Source organism: Oncorhynchus mykiss, chromosome 21 (genome assembly GCF_013265735.2).
Source record: "Oncorhynchus mykiss isolate Arlee chromosome 21, USDA_OmykA_1.1, whole genome shotgun sequence".
Taxonomy (NCBI): Eukaryota; Metazoa; Chordata; class Actinopteri; order Salmoniformes; family Salmonidae; genus Oncorhynchus; species Oncorhynchus mykiss.
This window is the reverse complement of record NC_048585.1, coordinates 22,725,924-22,731,692: the sequence shown is the minus strand read 5'-3', so window position 1 is coordinate 22,731,692 and position 5,769 is coordinate 22,725,924. Positions and strand designations below refer to the sequence as shown.

Here is a 5,769-nt window from a genome sequence, read left to right as displayed (position 1 = left end):
GATCGGCTTTGAAAACCAACAGACATTTACTCCTGAGGTGCTGACTTGTTGCACCCTCGACAACTACTGGGATTATTATTATTTGACCATGCTGGTAATTTATGAACATTTCAACATCTTGGCCATGTTCTGTTATAATCTCCACCCGGCACAGCCAGAAGAGGACTGGCCACCCCTCATTGCCTGGTTCCTCTCTAGGTTTCTTCCTAGGTTCTGGCCTTTCTAGGGAGTTTTTCCTAGCCACCGTGCTTCTACACCTGCATTGCTTGCTGTTTGGGGTTTTAGGCTGGGTCTCTGTACAGCACTTTGAGATATCAGCTGATGTAAGAAGGGCTGTATAAATACATTTGACTTGATTTGAGTGAAACTGAGATTTGCATAGGCAGGGTTGGGTGGTTCTGCTTGTCCCAGAATAGAGCAGCACTGGCACCAGATGTTCATTCTGTCCCCAGGGGGTTGAAGGTAGAGAAAACCCAGGGAAGCTACAGTGTAGACCACACATGGTTAAAAACCAAAGCAGAAACGATTTAATAAAATCATATTAGTAAATAAACATTTGAAATAAATAAGTTATGGAAATGTACTGTTTAGCAGTGTGATCTCTGAGATCAGATCTTAGGTTAGGTGCCCTGTTAATCAAAATGTGTATGAAATGTGCTGCCTTCATTAGACAGTGATCACAGGAATCGTGATTAAAGTAACTTTTGTGGTTATATTTCAATTAAAACAAGCTGTATGTGATCTCAGAGGAAAGAAGACATGTACAACTTAATCTCAAAGTAGTTAATTTAGCACACAGCACTAATGATATTATTCACCATTATACTGTAACAGTCAGCTCTAAAACACTGTTTCCAGAACTAGCACCATGTGGGGACTCTCTAGCCCCCTTCAATTGCCTCTCCTGTCTCTAGACAACAGTGACTTTTCTGGAATGCGGCGGAATTCACTGATATCGTCGAGGACCACCCTGCAGGTGTACACCTCTCCCCTTTCCCAGTGTGCCTTGCTCAGGGTGCTGTAGCGGAGAGGAAAGAAGAGACACTGCATTATCAGTTAACACCTTTCATATCAACAAGACACACAGGATAAACAACTAGTTACACTTAATCTATAAAGATATTCAGTCCAGGACTAGGCTTAATGTGTCTGGCAAACTGCCTCTGATTCTTCAAAGACATGCAGTAAACAGATACACTCCATTACCTCATCAGGTATGTGCTTAAACATTACAAAGCACAACTGATCGTGACCTAGGGCTGTATATCCACAGCTTATTAAAGGCTGAATGCATCTCATGTATGGTAAAAACAGCATCCAAAGAAGAGTCAACACTATGCCTTGTCTTATACACATTAACATGAGCATTTAAAATCTCACACCTGTGTTGCTTACATACTTCATCTAAAGTAACTCCATTATGTTCTCTATTAAATGTCTTCCAACAAGTCAACTTTTTCTTTCAGTTACGTACAGTTTTTGACCCACAACCAAAACTGGAATTTGAGTGGACTTTCTTCTTTAAGTCATCTTCTTCAACACAGACCATACATCCTGCCTATCGTAGAGCAGAACTGTCTCTATGCATTTCTCTTGACAGACTTCGTGACCCTACATGCTAAAGTTATTTTTGTTTGGCGACCAATTAGATTCTCGGGAATCAAGTTCCGACACAACACTCTGTAAGCCCCATTTATTTCTCCCATAGCCGCAGTGCACCCTTCAGTCCACCAGGAAACAAACTTCCTTTTCTCACACTTCACTCACTGGTACGTAGAAACTCACAGCACTCAATATCAGAGAGGTCACAGAAGCAGCAAATACATCAACCGGCCTCTCCAAAGACAACTCTCCAACAGACTTTAAGTAGTGATCCCTTTTTCCCAGTCGACTTTATGAAATCCCCATCTTGTGAACAGGATCCCATCTGGAATAGTGACATCAAAGTTCATGGTACACGAAATTGGGAAATGATCACTTCCAACATTCGAATCATCCATTCCATTCACACATAGATGCAATAGAGTTAGAAGCCAGTGTGAGGTCCAGGCAGGATGTAACCCCTCTAACAACATCGACTCTTGTACCACATCCATCGTTAAGACATACTAATTCTTTGTGTCCATCATATATTCCACAATAGTAACATTAGCATCTGTATGTGTGCTTCCTCCATAAACTATTATGTGAATTAAAGTTGCCGCACCATATCTCTCTAGACGCCAATTCCCCTGATATTTCATCACACATCGCTACAGACAGTTGTAAAAAAATGGTGCAACTTAATTTTACTACCTGAAATGTATATTTCCACCATCACACATTCATATTCAGATGGGACAGGTATATTACGATACACAAGACCATCCCTTATGAACGTAGCACAACCACCACCCTGTCCAGTTGACCTATCCGATCTGATCGAACAATAAAACAGGAATAATAAAGTCAAGATGTGGTCAAAGGTTTGAACTCTAACTCAATTATATATTTCTTAAACTCCTGACCATTAGCGCAACACATTGTTCATGCCACACCCTTCTATATTCCAGCGCCTTCTCAGTCTTTAAATGATTCCAGCTGAGGCTTGTTTACCAATCAAGGCCATGATTGGCTGGACAATCAGCTCTCAACCTTTTTCGAGGTCAGCTGCTCACACAGATCTCTTCAACTACAGTTTCCCCGTGGGACCATGAAAGTATGTTTGCATAGAGAGGACACTTTGCATTGGCAGCACATGCTTCAGTGGTCTGGGAGTGTTTATATCCCTGTGAGTAATTAACACTTCATGACTGAGAGCTGTCCTTCATGACAACAGAACCCACATCAACAATGACTTTTCTCACCATCTTCATCTGGACACTTGCCCTCTACTTCAAGGGTGAATAAAATTCCATGTTTCTATAATGAAAAGTAATCAGTCTGAGTGAACTGATAGTTAAGAATGTGTTATTAATACCTGGTGATACAATTATTTGCTCTCTGTTTCAGACTCTAGAGGACAGATCATTGTGACTCAGACTCCTGCAGTGAAAGCTGTTCTCCCAGGACACTCAATTTCTCTAAACTGTAAAGCCAGCAGTAATGTGTATGGTGATTGTCACAATGGTCAGTCATGGGGCCATCAGTGTCTATCCTGGTACCAACAGAAACCAGGAGAAAACCCCAAACTCATGATGCTCCCAGGGAACACACTTCAGTCTGGGACTCCATCTAGATTCAGTGGCAGTGGATCTGGGAGTGACTTCACTCTGACCATCAGTAGAGTCCAGACTGAAGATGCAGGAGATTACTACTGTCAGAGTTACCACAGCAGTGGTAAAGTGTTCACACAGTGATACAGAGACGTACAAAAACCTCCCTCAGTCAGACTGCATAGTGGCTGTACTGATATAGCTGTGACCTACAGCAGGTGCTGAGGGGAGGAGATGATTCAGTACAATGACACAGTGTGTAGTAGAGCTGAACAACAATAGAGTCAAACTAGAGCTATGTCTAGAAGACCTTAGATCATAACTGATCACTAAAAGTTTCTACTGAACATTAACTACATGTTGTCTCTGTTGAGTAACTCAAGGAAAACCATCAACCAATATAAATAGAGATGATGTGCATTGATCAAAATCCCTAAAGATGACCTGTGTTTTGAATACACCCCTGGACAGTGAGAGTCAGAGTGCTGCTCCAGCTGTACAGACCGTCCTTCTCCAGGACCCTGGGACTGGCCTCCTGCTTCTGGCTGGTCCCGTCCACTTTCCAGCTCAAGGTCCACTCTGAGGGGAAGCTCTTGTTGGCCAGACATGTCAGTGTGGCTGTTGTTATACTGGACAGCTCCTCACTAGAGGGGGGCAGGACGGTCAGGTTAGGGGAACTGTTCCCTAGAAGATACGCAACTCATCAATTACATCAAAACAAATCACTTTGGAAATTACTTCTAAAACTGTATATGAATATAAAAGTTAGATTGCTGAAAGATGTAAAGAAAACCTAAACAGCAATATGATATTAAACAAATTACAAGTATAAAGTATACAAGTATGTGTTTAATTTTAGCATTACTTTGCCATACAGATGTGTTTTTAGGAACGTATCTGATCAGAAAACTCGTAACGGTTTTCTTTAGGTGAAGGAGAGTCGGACCAAAATGCAGCGTTGTGATGATTCATGTTTGTTTAATAAAGGAAAAACTATACATGAATAAACTACAAACTAATGCAATGTGAAACCCTAAACAGTCCTATCTGGTACAGAGACAGGAACAATCACCCACAAAACCCAACACCAAACAGGCTACCTAAATATGGTTCCCAATCAGAGACAAAGACTAACACCTGCCTCTGATTGAGAACCATATCAGGCCAAACATAGAAATAGACAAACCAGACACACAACATAGAATGCCCACCCAGCTCACGTCCTGACCAACACTAAAACAAGGAAAACACACACGAACGATGGTCAGAACGTGACAAAATATTTGCAGAAGCCAAGCGGTTGGACACAAACAAAACGTAGACCATTTATCTTCACATTAATATTGTGGCTATCATAAACTCAATGAAATGATGACTACAATAACAGATACCATACTTGTCGTACCAGAATATTTGAAAGAAGGCTCAGTCAACAGCAATATATGACAATATATAAACGTCCCTTTTTCAGGACCCTGTCTTTCAAAGATAATTCGTAAATATCCAAATTACTTCACAGATCTTCATTGTAAAGGGTTTAAACACTGTTTCCCATGCTTGTTCAATGAACCATAAACAATTAATGAACATGCACCTGTGGAACGGTTGTTAAGACAGCTTACAGGTGGTAGGCAATTAAGGTCACAGTTATGAAAACTTAGAACACTAAAGAGGCCTTTCTACTGACTGGAAAACACCAAGAGAAATATGCCAAGGGTCCCTGCTCATCTGCGAGAATGTGCCTTCGGCATGCTGCAAGGAGGCATGAGGACTGCAGATGTGGCCAGGGCAATACATTGCAATGTCTGTCTTGTTAGACGCCTAAGACAGCGCTACAGGGAGACAGGACGGACAGCTAATCGTCCTTGCAGTGGCAGACCACGTGTAACTACACTTGCACAGGATCGGTACATCCGAACATCACATCTGCGGGACAGGTACAGGATGGCAACAACAACTGCCTGAGTTACACCAGGAACGCACAATCCCTCCATCAGTGCTCAGACTGACCGCAATAGGCTGAGAGAGGCTGGACTGTAGGCCTGTTGAAGGCAGGTCCTCACCAGACATCACAGGCAACAACGTCGCCTCTGGGCACAAACCCACCATCGCTGGACCAGACAGGACTGGCAAAAAGTGCTCTTCCCTGATGAGTTGCGGTTTTGTCTCACCAGGGGTGATGGTCGGATTCGCGTTCATTGTCGAAGGAATGAGCGTTACACCGAGGCCTGTACTATGGAGCGGGATCAATTTGGAGGTGGAGGGTCCATCATGGTCTTGGGCGGTGTGTCATAGCATCATCGGACTGAGCTTGTTGTCATTGCAGGCAATCTCAACGCTGTGCGTTACAGGGAAGACATCCTCCTCCCTCATGTGGTACCCTTCCTGCAGGCTCATCCTGACATGACCCTCCAACATGACAATGCCACCAGCCATACTGCTGGTTCTGTGTGTGATTTCCTGCAAGACAGGAATGTCAGTGTTCTGCCATGGCCAGCGAAGAGCCCGGATCTCAATCCCATTGAGCACATCTGGGACCTGTTGGATCCGAGGGTGAGGGCTAGGGCCAGTCCCC

The 5,769-nt window shown here is 43.2% G+C and overlaps 2 long non-coding RNA genes across 3 annotated transcripts; one reads left to right on the top strand and one right to left on the bottom strand.

Moving 5' to 3' along the window:
- Positions 1 to 702: 702 nt before the first annotated feature.
- On the bottom strand, positions 703 to 2,502 carry LOC110500032. 2 transcript variants are annotated; one of them, XR_005038741.1, is made up of 3 exons: positions 2,296 to 2,502; positions 1,768 to 1,927; positions 703 to 1,018 (listed from the first exon to the last, which is right to left on the bottom strand). It is a non-coding gene; the product is annotated as an uncharacterized LOC110500032 (long non-coding RNA). The 2 variants fall into 2 exon arrangements; XR_002470055.2 differs by having other exon boundaries at positions 1,786 to 1,927.
- A 265-nt stretch (positions 2,503 to 2,767) lies between these two features.
- LOC110500020 lies at positions 2,768 to 3,567 on the top strand. The gene is made up of 2 exons (XR_005038740.1): positions 2,768 to 2,881; positions 2,992 to 3,567. It is a non-coding gene; the product is annotated as an uncharacterized LOC110500020 (long non-coding RNA).
- The last annotated feature ends 2,202 nt before the right edge of the window (positions 3,568 to 5,769 follow it).